The sequence below is a fragment of the Camelus ferus genome, chromosome 27 (genome assembly GCF_009834535.1).
Source record: "Camelus ferus isolate YT-003-E chromosome 27, BCGSAC_Cfer_1.0, whole genome shotgun sequence".
Classification (NCBI taxonomy): Eukaryota; Metazoa; Chordata; class Mammalia; order Artiodactyla; family Camelidae; genus Camelus; species Camelus ferus.
The window spans coordinates 11,816,272-11,829,687 of record NC_045722.1 but is presented as its reverse complement, the minus strand read 5'-3'; positions in this window follow the sequence as shown (position 1 = coordinate 11,829,687).

Genomic DNA, 13,416 nt, shown 5'->3' with positions numbered 1-13,416 from the left:
ACCTCTTCAGAGGCAGGAGTGTGCCCAGGTTTCAAGGTGGCCAGGGAGAGAAAGTTGTCCAGATCCCTTGCCATGGGAGCCTCTGGGGCCATAAGCAGGGGTGGGAGTAGGGGGTGGATGGAGGCTTGATCTCCAGATCTTTTAGTCCCCTGAGGATCAGTAAATTAATCCACTAAAGAGGCTGAGTTGTTTTTATCTCACTCCAAACACCACCCCACCCCCTCGGTCCCCTTTGTACACCCTGGGGGCTGAGAGACCAGACAAGACTAAAACCCACAGAGGGGTCAGAGGGGAGGGCCTGGCAATTAACCTCACATCCTGAGCAGGGTGGGGTCAGGGGTCATCAGAGTTGGGGGAGGGGCTGACTACCAGCTGCCTTGCCCAGGAGGAGGCCTCCAGGGGCACCCACAGGTGGGATTCCAGCCAGGCCGGAACTGGGCAGATAGAGGGCCAGGAAGTTCTAGTGCTGAACCATCTCCCTGCACCCTCCCCCAGGCCTCGGAGAAGCATCTTTCTCTTTGCTCCCATACCAGGCAGGGCCCATCCTGCTTTGAGTCAGGCCTCTTCCATGGCTGGGACCCTGCCCCCCACCCCATATTGGAGCGGCAGCTGATTCTCCCCCACTGCCCCTCCCCCCCTCTACTTTCAGAGGAGAATAACCTGTGATAATTTTTTCTTCTTCTTTCTGGCAACTAATGGACTCCTTAAATAGCAAAAATTGCGGCCTGTAATTAAGATCTTGCTTTTTAAATGATTAATCATTGTAACCCCTTTGAGCAGCATCCTACTTTCCACTCTTCTCACATTGAAATGCAGATCATTGGCAAGGGAGGGAGGTGCTCCCAAGCCACTGAGGAGCAATTAAACCTTCCCAGCTGTCACTCGTCCTTGTCTGCCTCCAGGCCTGTCCAGACGCCTTGGAGAGAGCACAGGGACCCTGTTCCGCGAGCCGCACTCGCCAGTGGCCTGGCTGGGAGGCCCTGGGTGGATCTGTCTCCAAGCCTGGTGGCCCTGGTGTGGCAGCCCAACTGCTGGTGTGGCTTTTGGAAACTCCCAGGAAAGCAGATAACTCTTGTTGAGCACTTCCAATGTACCTGGCTCTTTAGTAATAAGATCTCATTCAGTGTTCACAATAGCCACCTGAACGAAATGTGAAGGCAGCCCATTTCCACAAAGTGCCAACATTTATCAGCCCAAGCCTCTCCTTCCTTTGATACATACATGGACTGACCACATGATTTGGGGATGGTGCAGTGTCAGAGCTAGAAGAAGACTTGGGACCCCTGTGTCCATAAATATCATCTTGCTCAAGAGGATGCTGGGGCCCAAGGGTTAAGGCACATGGCCAAGATCACATGTCACATGCACAGCGCTTAGCAGGACGCCAGGCCCACAGTATTTGCTCATAGATTTGTTAAGTGAGGAAACGTGGGCAGATGAACTTCCTTTCGGGCTCTGCTGCTGCCTTTTTCAGAACCGACTTGTGTGTGTGTGTGTGTGTGTGTGTGTGTGTGTGTGTGTGGTGGTTGGGGGTTCCCTCCTTTGTGTTGTTTTCCGAGGAAAAGGCAGGAGAGAAAGAGAGCAGACACGAGCAAACCTGGCTGCCATGTGTGGTTGCATAAGATCCCTGCGCGGGAGCGCAGGCTGGCAGGGCTGACAGGCTCGTGCACTGCTGGCTACGCCAAGATGGGTGCATCTAATCAGTCAGTGACCCACCCTCGCTGAGGTCCTATCAGCCATATACTGTGGGTAGGGGGTGGCACCCACTCCATGAAGGACAATTTGGCAAGATACGGCAAAATGACAATGCACACAAATACACACAAACTCTGGCCCAGCAGTCCCCCTTCTGGGAATTTGTCCTACAGATACATTCACACTCGTGAGAGCTGACTTATGAGCAAGGTTATTTGTTGCAGTGACATTTGTAAAAGCAAAAGGTTGAAACAAGGCAAATGAGCCTCAAGAGAGGACTGATTAATGTCATACTATGAAGCTGAGTAAAATGAGGGGGAAATAAGGAGACAAGTTTGTATCGGCTTGTTTATGTATCAGGAGACTCTGAAAGGAGACATAAGAAGTGAATAAGAGTTATTATATTTTTAGGGAGTAGTGAGAATGGGGAAAATGGGGGCAGGATGTGAAGGAGGCTTCTCACCGCAAATCTTTTTAGTCTTGTACTAGGCAAAATTATCAGCTTAAAAAAAAAAAGATTAAATACGAATGATCTCAAATGCCCTCATTGGTATGGTACACACTCACCTATAGGCTCACAGATGTCACCACCCCCATGGGTTGGTCCTGGTTCTCTTGGGTGCACATTCTTGTGGGGGGTGTATACATCCAAGGATGGAGGTGGTGTGGACCTGCCATTCCCTTTCCTTCCTCAGTAATACTCCCAGTTTCCTTGGCTTCTTACTCCACTAGTCTCATGTTGGGACTCAACCTGTAATCCAGACATCATTGTGGGCCCACCTTTGTTTTGCACTTCAGAGAGTCAGGGTGATTCAAGGCCTCTGCTCCAGCCATTTGTGTCCGTGGAACACACGCACATACAATCACTCACACGCAGGCACACGACATGTGCTCACATGCACGCAGGCACTCCTGGGCACAGGCACATAGGCACACAGGCATTGCCTGGGCCAACATGCAGGTCACAGATGCCTCAGCCACAGTCAGGAACAGGGCACAGAGGAATGGTGAGTGGGAACTCAGGTGACGGGGGGCTGGAAGAACCCAGGGAACTGGGCTCATCCATCCTGCACCATCACCTCCCAGGGGCCTACACCCGAGCGGGGAATGAAGCTGCTCATCCCTGGGGACCGTGGGAGGCAGCAAGCATATGAGCTCAGGAATCAGACAACCCGGCTTCAAACCCCAGCCCTGCCACTTGCTCCCTGTGTGCCAGGTGCTGTTCTAGAATGTGTCATTAACACATTCAGGTTCTGCAGACTGAGAGGCAGGAGAAGCCAACTGGCATGCTCAGGTCCCACAGCTGCTGAGTGGCAGAGCCACGACCACACCCGGCAGGCTGGCCCGGCAGCTGGGCTCTTCCTCTCACCACCCAAGGTGCCACCTCTCAGCTTTAAGGGGCTTTTGGAGGTGTCTGTGCATGAAAACACTTAGTCTGGGGTCAGGCGCACACAAGGAACTCAGTAAGCAGGAAGGGCGTTATTAGGCCCCTTCTGCTCTGTAGTCCTAGAGGGATGGCTTACTTGCTTTCACTCAGAACATGACACGTGGTGGCCAAAGGATCAGTTGTCGAGCCCTGCTGGGCAAGTTTCAGGACAGGTGTCTCAGGGAGCATGGGAGTTCTCAGGAAATACCTTTGCTGCCCAAGACTCTAGGGATGAGGTTTCCTGGGGCAAAGGCATCTCAGAGCCACCACTGTCTGGGAAGGGGCAGCCCAGCTTGCTGTGCCCAGAATCAGTGCCTCTGTCGTGGATCCTCACACCCCATCATGGCTGTCACCTCCCCTGCAGAAGGCTCTGAGTGGCACAGCGTTTACTGTCATGCTGAATGTGCGAGACCAGGGCTCTCCCAGTGTGGCAGGTAGGACTGTTTCTGCTGCGAGTAACTGACAGCCCAACAAACAGGACAGGGACTTAACCAAATGCAGGCTTATTCATCTCACACAGCAAGGGGGTGGTGGTCCTCAGGTTGGCCTGGGGGCTCAGTGACATCAGAGTTCAGCATCTCTGGTCACCCTGGCACTTCAGCCTTAGGCTGTCTTAATGCTGTCCCCTCAACAGCACTTCACGCTAGCCCATCAGGGGAAAGGACCAGTGAACACTAATCCCATCCAGTAGCTGCCAGAGACACTGGGCTACCTTGGCATCGACAACGGCTTGGGAAGGGGTCCTCGCTCATACCGGGGGATTGTGTGGTTCCCAGGTTGCCCACCCTCACCCCCATCACCAAGGCCTGTCCTGGCCTGGAGGAGAAAGGACGGGAGGTGAGTTACTCCTTTCTCTCCCTCCCCCACCCCACCCCACATTCCAGGACACCTCCGGGAGCTGGGTCAGGCCAGCCCAGCCTGTTCCCATCCTCCCTGGGCGTGATGAATGCCAGGGCTGCTTATAGAGTCACAATTGCCAAATTAGGTTGCCAAAGGCATCCCAAGCCCAGCCTGGAAGCACCTCCCCAGCTGAAAGGAGGCACGTCTGGACCAAGCAGACGTCTTTATTCAGCTGTAATTGACGTTTCACAGACGTCTGTAACTCTGTCTGGAGGGACACAAAGCGCCCCCAAGCTCGGCCCAGGCAGCCTCTTTATGTCGCCCCCTTTCATCTGGCAGTCAAAAGTGTATGAGCCGCCTGGGCCGTCCTACCCAGTCCTGGGGCCAGGACAAAGGCAGGCGCTGCACACAGAGGCCGCCTGGTGGGGCTTTACCTCCCGGAGTGCGTTATGCTAATCAAGCGCCAGCCTGGAGGACCCCTCCTGCATATCGATGGGCGGCTGCCAGCCTGGCTAGGACGGCCACTGGGGATGCAGGGAGTCCCGGCTCACCCAGAGAATGGGCGGCCCCAGCCAGTCAGGTCTGAGAGGGTGGGTTCGCCTGGACCCAGACCCGCTGCAGCAGAGGCGGAAGGGATCTTGGTGCTCAGCGGGGGTTCTTAGCCTGGGATCCCTGCCCCAAGGAGGAGGGGCATGTGAAGCGCTCAAAGCATAGGCAAATCTAGGCACAGGTCCTTTTCTCTAGGGAGAGGGTCCATGGGTTTCATCAGATGCTCTAAAAGGTAAGTCTTACTGCTGGGCTCATCCAACCTCCCAGGTTACAGATGAGGAAGCTGAGGACCAGGGACCTGGTATGCCTTGCCCAACATCACACAGTTAGTTGGTGATAGCACTTGGGCCCCTACTCCCGCCCAGAGAACTTCCCTGCATCAGAGGCCATGCACTCCTGAGCTTACAGAGGCAGGTGGGTAACAGGGGAGGCATCCAGGTTCAAGGAGAGGGGCCAGCAGGACAGGGGAGTGTGCAACGGGCCACCAGAGGCACTGCTGCTCAGCCGCAGCCCAGTGTTGCCAGGTCCTCAAGAGAAAACATAGATTTTTTTTAAATGTGAAATTTAAAAATGTAAATTTGTATTTTAGAGCCATTGGGGTGCAGGGTGGTGGCGGCGTACATGGCCCCTGAGGTGCTGAGTTTGAGACCTTTGCCCATCCCCATCCTCAGTTCCAAGACTGCAGGCAGGGGAGGCTTGAATGTAGCCACCTGCACAGATTCTCCCTTTGCACAGTTGCCCCCTGCCCAGAAGTCAGGAGCAGGCTGCCATCAAGGGCTGGTGTCCAGAAAACCACTGCACCTGTCCTCAGTGCCCAGGAGCACATCTGCAGCCCTCTGATGGTGAGGCTTCTGCTCTTCATTGTCAGCCCTGGCTGAGATGTCCCATCTCCAGTGACTGCCTTTCCTGAGCCCCGCTGTTTTCCCCGCTGGAGACATAAGTGATAGGTTAATGACAGTCTGTACTGGTCTCCGCAGGGGGCCCTGACCTTCCCTCTGGGCTTGGCATGATCCCACAACACAGATCAACCTCCATAGGGGGTGTGAGGGAGGAGGAGGGGACCGACAGAGAGAGAGAGAGAGACAGAGAGACAGCCGCAGAGAGAGAAGAAAAAGAAGGCAAGGAGCAGAGAGGGAGAGAAAGAAATAGAAGAAGAGAAAGAAAGAGGGAGCATCAGGCAGATACATAGAAACAGCAAGGAAATCAAAGAGAGAAGAGAGATGGGGATGCATGGGGGGGAGACAGAAAGAGAGAGATGAGGAGAAACACAGGGAGCAAGACTTACACAGGTGGAGAAAGCCAGGGAGACACCAACAGAGAGAGATGGAAAAGATCGCCGAAGAGAGGAGGCAAGAAGGGCAGGAGAGGAGAGAAGGTAGGGGCCCCAAGACCCCAGATCCCCTTCCCTGGCCTCCTCTGCTCTCAGAGTCTCTGCAGTTCTCAGAGGCTCTGAGGGGCAAGGATCTGTGCCCTCCGAGACGATTTTGTCTTTGCTCTGAACCCTGGGGCTGTGCGCACCTGCATTGGAATTTCAGGTGAAGCCAGCACTACCTCTACGCTAGTCAGTGACAGACCCCAGGACTGACCTGTCCCCAGGGCTCTGAAAGGCAGAATGGAAGCCCTTACTAGCATCCAGGGAGGCCCTGCAGATGGGAAGCCCCACACACCTATGAAAGGAGTTTGAATTTATTTAGGAAGGATGCGACAAAAATTTTCAATTTCTTAAAAAATTATTTTAAAAAACATTATTAAGCTTTTAAGATGATAAAGAAAAAACAGGTTTGCTGTGATCGAGTGAAAAGAAACAATTGTCCCCTGCAACATCCCCAAGCACATTCTAGGGGACAGGATTCAAATCCGGAGTACTCTAAGCAAAATTCGCAAGGGATTCCCTTAGCCTTCCCTCCCCTTGGCCAATGGGTCTGCAGCTACTGATTGGCACTCATGCCAGCTCTGCCTGTGGGACCCCTAGGTGGCATCTCTAAGGAATGTATGGTCCTTAATGAAGCACATTTTCACAAGTACCCACATGTGTAAGTGCACGAGCACACATGTGCGTGCACACACACACACACAATCCATCTTCCAGGTGCGACTCCTGGTGCGTCCCAGGGGTCAGCTAGGTGACCTTTCATTACAATCAGTGGTAATGGTCAACCAGAGGAGCCAGACCCCGTATCAGGGACTGGTGTGCTACTTGTAAGTGTGGCTTTCGGGACACTTGACCTGTGTGCCTTGGTGGTCAGTGACTCAAGGGGGGAAATTTCAGGCACAAGAGAAAGACAAACAGTGCCGGGCCGACAGGGGAGAGGTTTGAGGGGAAAGACGAGCAGATGGGCCAGACCCATCCCTTTGTGTCTTCAGTGGTTGACACCACCTTCTAGCAAACATTTACAGTGATGTTTCTCTCATGTGCATTCAGTTATGTGCAGAAACACTCAAAATGTTTTTAATTAAAAATACTGTACAGATGCATTTGAATATGTACTCTTTCTTGTATCCTACACATTAGTACACCTACTTATAGATGTATATTACTGTTCAGAGTTGTATATACAAAACCATGTATACTGACTTGCTGGGCAAATTTTTAAGGCCCACTAGGGGTAATTTTAACTATATTGGACGTTCACCTTAAGTCCTGACTCTAACCCCACAAAAGATAAGACTCCACTATTACCTATTCCCTCCTCTCTGCCAAGCCCTCCCTTATGCCCTGGGAGAGACAGAAACAAAGGGCCCACCTTGTGGATCTGTATCCTTTGGGTGGGGGGGTAGCCTTATAGGCACATGATGAGAATATACTGTGATGTGTTCTATGGGAGGAAGGTCCATGGGGAAATGGCATCCAGGAAGGTTTTGTAGAGCAGAGGACACTAAAAGAAATTCTCAGAGGAGTAGGACAGGTTATGGCAGAAACAGTTTCAGCCTTGCTCTGGATGGCTGGGAGACAGCCTGGGTTCGACTCCTGGCCCTACCACAAGCCAGTGGTGTGATCTTGGGCCAGTTACCTCATCTCTGCGGCACCTGGACCTAACGTCCTCAGCAGATGCTGTTGGTCACCCACCAGCAGCCATTCCTTGTTCTTGCTGGCATGGCTCTAATTTTGTCCCTGGCTCAGGGAGGGGGAACCCCGCTCCAGCCCCAGCCCAGCCTCTGGAAGGGTCCTGGAAGGTTTCAGTCATTCATGGAGGTCCTTGTGCCCATGTCAGTGATTGGTTTAGGCATTGAAATGTGTTGCATCATTCGCACAGCTATCAATTCATAGCTCCCTAACAAACCACCTCAACACTTCAAACAACGACACTCATTTATTTTGCTCAATCCATCCAATACTGTGGCAGAAATCGGCAGGGCAGCTTGACTCTGATCTACATGGTATCCACTGGACAGTTTGAGTGGGGCTAGAGGATTCATCACATGGCTGCAAGTTGGGACTGGCTGTAGGCTGGTCACTGAGACTAGCCTGTGGGCCAAGGCCTCCATCCCTCCTTGCTTGGACTTCTTCAGACATGGCCGCCGGGTTCCCAGAACAGGCGTCTCAAGAGACAGGAAAGAGAAGATGTCATTTCTTAAGGTCTGGGCCTGGAAGCTGATACAGTGTCATTTTGTCCTATTCTACTGGTCAAACAGTCACCAAGCTCAGATTCAAGAGGAGGGCACAGACCTCACCTCTCAATGAGAAGAGAATGGAAAAACTTGGGGGCCAGGTTTTAAAATTGCTGTAACCAGTGAAACATAGGGAGAAGTCTGTTGGGGGGATTTCTAAGAAAGGTTTCTTTGCTCCCCAGAAGAGACATAGACATAACTGAATCACAATTGAGAGGCCAACATAAGAAATGATTCTATCCCAAGAAGAACGAGAGGATCATTGGCTTGACCCTTCATGGTTAGATCCTTAGTTTCATAAAATTCAGGGAAAGGAGATCATTATAATACCTCCTGCAACTGTTGTATTTGGGATCACAACAAAGCATGCCTAAATTACATATAATTATGTGAATTATACTTAAAATCCTGTAGAATTTCAATATTTGATGGGAAAACTCAATACTGTCAAAATGTCAATCCTTCTTAAATTAAAGAATATATACAATGCAATACCGTTGAGATGAGAATTTAGAAACAGATTCTAAAGTTCATCTGCAAGAGCAAATGTGAAAAATTAACCAAGAAAATTTTGAGAGAGAAGAAATGTTCTCACAGGACACAAAAACACATATAAAGGGATGTGTCATAGCACATACACATTTTAATAACAAGAAATTGGAAACAACTTGAATGTCCATCGGCTGGGAGTCGTTAAATAGCAAGTAGGTCTCAAACTTGAGCGGGTATCACCTGGAGATGGTCAGGCCCTGCTCTCAGTGTTTCTGTAGGTTAGGGGAGGGAAGGCTCCCCCAGCTTACAGAATTTTGCATTTTGAACATGTTCCAGATCACACTTTGAGAACCACTGAATTAGACTCTCTCTACTAGAGAATATGATGAAACTGATCAAAGGACAAGGGGGATGAGCTGCAAAATATAAAGAATATCATTGCTCTTCCTCCCCCAAAACACAAAAACTAAAACTAAATCAACTTATGTAGACATATAATTTCACTTAAAAAGACGACTGAAGGGAAAAAAGACACATAAGGAGGAGATAGATGGTTGTTCTTCTTGTCCTGGACATTGCTGGCTCCGCATGTGATGCTGCAGCTACCTTCATACTGGCCTGAGGCTGGAGCCAATAGCAAGAGGAGGGAAGAGCCGTGAGAATCACAGGAAAGCATGCCTGCAGCCTGGTGTCTCCCTGGAACTCTTGTTATGTGAATTAGTATGTCTCCATGTGGTTCAAGCCTTTTTTTTTTTTTTTTTTTTTTTTGCCTTCTATTCCTTACAGCCAAACTGATACAGTAACAATTATGCAGGGGTTTTGTAGAGATTGAATAAGATCATGCATTATTCTCATCCTGAGTGCTTTCTCAGGCACTTGATATGTAGCCCTCTTCCATCCAGCCACCTTTTACTGCACTTATTCTGGAAAAGCTTTCTGTGCTGAGCCATACTGGGAGATATTGTGAGGAGGCTGGCTGATTCTCTGACCTCCAGGAGTGCAGAGCCTGTAAGGGGAATCAAGAGAAGCAAAAAGAGGAATTTAATGGCTCATGCAATTGGGAAATTTAGGGATGGGCTGGCTTCAGGTATGACAGGGTCCTGTTACTCAAATGATGTCAATCAGCCTCTTTTTCAAAGTGTCTCAGGTCTCCTCTCTGTGAGCTAACTGCATTCTATCCTGCTGTGGAGGGCTTCTTTTATGCAGTAGGAGGTGAGCATGGATTTTGGTAACCATAAGGACCCAAAAGAATGAGGCTTAAACAAATAAACACTATGAAGAAAAAGTGCAGAGTAGGCATAAAAAAGGAGGTCCTGTCCTGGTCTAGTGCTCAGGGAATCTCCTCTGAGAAATGTTTCCTGAAATTTAAGGATGAGTAGGGACTACAATGAAGAGGAGGTCAATGCAATGGGGCAAAGTGTGTAGGACATTCTAGACAACGGGCACAGCCTATACAAAGGCCCTGAGGCAGAACTGAGTATGACTAAGTCTTAGAACTGAATGAAATCCCCAAGGCTGGCATCCCCAACAACAAGGAAGATTGGACAATGCTGTTCCTGATCCTGTCACCCCTGGAGCTTAAAACTCTTCAATGACTTGTTCTCATTATCCTTAGTATAATATCCAAATCTGCCCTTGGGCAGGCCCCTGCCTTCCCCTCTGGTCTCATGCCTGACCACTCCTGAGCCAGATGCTCTGTCACCTCCCAGATGCTGGTTTCTCCGCCCCCAGGCTTTTGTTTGAATAATTTCCTATTTGTCCTTTAGGACTCAGGTTAGACATCATGGCCTCTGGAAAGCCAGGCTGACCATTCTCTTGTTTGTCTCTCCAAATCCATGGGTTCCGTGTATGATTTGCCAGGAGGGTGGGGAATAAGAATGAATCATTGTTCTTTGGTCTCCTCATTCCCTCCCTTACAGTGTCACTTGGAGGGGGCTATGGCTCCTGAGCAAAGCATCCATTGCATGACTGTCTTTCTACCCGTAGCTCTACGCTGACTGTAGACTGTGATCGCAGCACGCACCAGGGTCCCAGTGCTCAGGGCCCCCGTGACCATGCACTTCCTGAGTCATCTTAGTTCTCTGCATCATCCATGCCTCATACAGAACCAAGTGGGCTGTTAGTTGTTGTCTGCTGCTTGAAGGAAGGAATGAACTCCTGTGGTATGGGGCAGGGCAGAAGGGATATTGGGATCAGACAGACCTGGGTCAAATTTCCGCTCCTCACCTACTGGTTGTGTGGCCTTGGACAAGTCATTTAGCTTCTCTGAGCCTCAGTTTCTTTGTGAAATGGGAAGCCCAGTGCCTACCTCCCTGGATTGCTCTCAGGTTCAGTGAACAATGGCACAGCGGCTGGTGCCTGCATAAAGGCTCTGTAAAGTGATACGAACTTTTTCAGAGTCTGCACATCCCTGAGTCTGTGCTTGCTGGGACTCACCGTTTCAGCATCCCATCTCTCTGGCACTTCCCAGGTCCTGTGCACTCCCAAACCGCTCAAGCCTCAACCTGGCCCTCAAAGAACCAGGCATGAGGACAGAAAGCTGCCCACCTTCACCCTGAAGGAACCTGGAGGCCACCTCTTCTGTCCTCTATGGGGTCCTTGCCTCTTTCCCCATCCTTCATCTTGACAGGCCCAAAAACACATCCCAGAGCACAAACCAAGCTGGAAGTTCCTGAATTCATGGGGAAAAGCCCCACACTAGTTGGGGGAGAGTTCCCAAGGCCTGGGTGCTCCACACCCCTGGCCTGCCTGCTCCCTCGAAAAGGGTCCGGGTCCCTCCTATTTTCCCAGCCAGGAGGCCTGCCCGTTCCCACATTACCACATGAATGGGCCACAAGCCCCCCTGTCCACTCGAGCAAACAATTTGGCTAGCAAATTGACATAATTACGAGAGACTGAGAGAGAAGAAAGCCGCCCCCACCCCCACGGCCCTCCCAGCGGGCGGCTCCTGCCGAGCTCCTCCTGGGCTTTGTGGGCTGGGCGCTCAGGGCTGATTAGAAACCTTGTGGCCTTTTCAAGAGCCCTAAGTGATTGCCCCCTTAATCTGATTACAATTTGCAGAGCCCCTCCAGCCGCCTCTGAAGGGCCGTTCTCAAGAACCCCGCTCGATGGTGCGCACACACAAGTACACACACACACACACACACACAAGCACTTAGCACCCACTCACGCCTGCTGGTGCGGGCGCCGCCTCTCCTCGCCAGGCCTCACCTCTTTAGGCAGGGGCCTCTGTGTCTACCTAGTTGCTGCCCTCAGGCCCCCTTCCCCTCAAAGCAGGCTCTAAACTTCAGACACTCACAGGGGGCTGACGCTGCTCCTAACACACTGGTCTTTTTTTTTTATTTAATTTTTTATACCATTTTAAAGGTTACTTTCCATTTACAGTTATTACAAAATATTGGCTATAATCCCCTGTTGTACAATTCATCCTTGAGCCCATCTTACACCCATAAGTTTGTACCTCCTACTCCCCTCACCTGCTCCCCATTGGTAACCACTACTTTGTTCTCTATATCCTTGGTCACCTATCTTTACAGAGTTCCACTCAGATGCACTGCCCAGGTCAAGGGCACATGGTACACTCACCCCATGGGCACGCCTCCCCACCACCCACCCCTCCTCAGAGTGTCCATCCCAAGGATCCAGGACCAGGATGCCAGACCCCACCCGAGGCAACCCTCTCCCCATAGCAGCTCTGTTTCCGGGGATTCTCGGGCTGCAGCTCCCAGGGGATTAGGCCCAGCAGGCAGCCTGGACACAGCTCAGGCACAGGCTGCTCGGGCCGCCCCCATGGGAACTCAGTTCGCAGGGCTGCCGTCAATGGCCTCAGCCCTCCTCATCCACTTTGTAGCTCTTAATCCCCGAGGCTCAGCCACAATGGCTCCTTTTCCCATACTTGCTTCTGGCTCTCACAGGCCCCAGCCTGGCCTCCCCTCAACAATCGGAGCTCTCCTGGGCTGCAGCTCAGGATGAGAGTAGGGTGGGGGACAAAGCTGGGGCCAAGACAGAAGGGCTTTGGCCTTGTTAGCTAACCACCTCCACCCCAGGAGATGCAAGTTGGCCAAGTATGTAGGAGGGGTGACATGTATAAGGCCCTCCAGAGTAACCCCCAGACTGCTGCACCCCTATCTTTCAGGCCGTTCAGCCTGGAGGCCCTGAGAAGGGTGTTCTGCACTGAGGAACCCCACTCTTTTCTCAGACTGTCCTGAAGAATTTCATCACCTGGCTGGACCAAGAGCCAGAGAGCAGGGAACATGGAGTCCAGGTTCAGACATTGGAATCAAAGGGATTTGGGCTCCAGTCTCATCCAAGCTCCACTTTTAATAACAGTGTGACCTTGGATGGTTTACTTACCCTCTCTGGACCTCAGTCTCCCCACTGGTGAAATGGGTGCCCCCCATTTCTCTCAGGGTTGCTGGGAGGTTAAATAACAGGGCCTGTAGGGTCAGCATGGTACCTGGCACATAGTCAGTGCTCAGTTCACGGCTGCTGTCCTCATCTGTTAGTCAAGAACAGGAGGGGACTTGGGATATAGCCACTAAACATGCAGATGCTGGGTGTTCCCCTGCAGTCCTGTTGGAAACCCCAGGCTCTGCAGGATCCTGGAAAACCTTTACAGCCTCGTTTTCCAGGACAAGCCTCTCGGGTGCCAACATTAAGACCGGATCTTTGATCACGTGGCCCAGAGCTAGTTACTGCAACAGGGGCCCAGACCCAAGTCTCTTCCTCCTGGGGCCTGGACTTGGGCTCCCAGTGCTGCTTCCACATGGCCCTGAGGCGGTTGCCCGACACTTGACCTCGGTGCC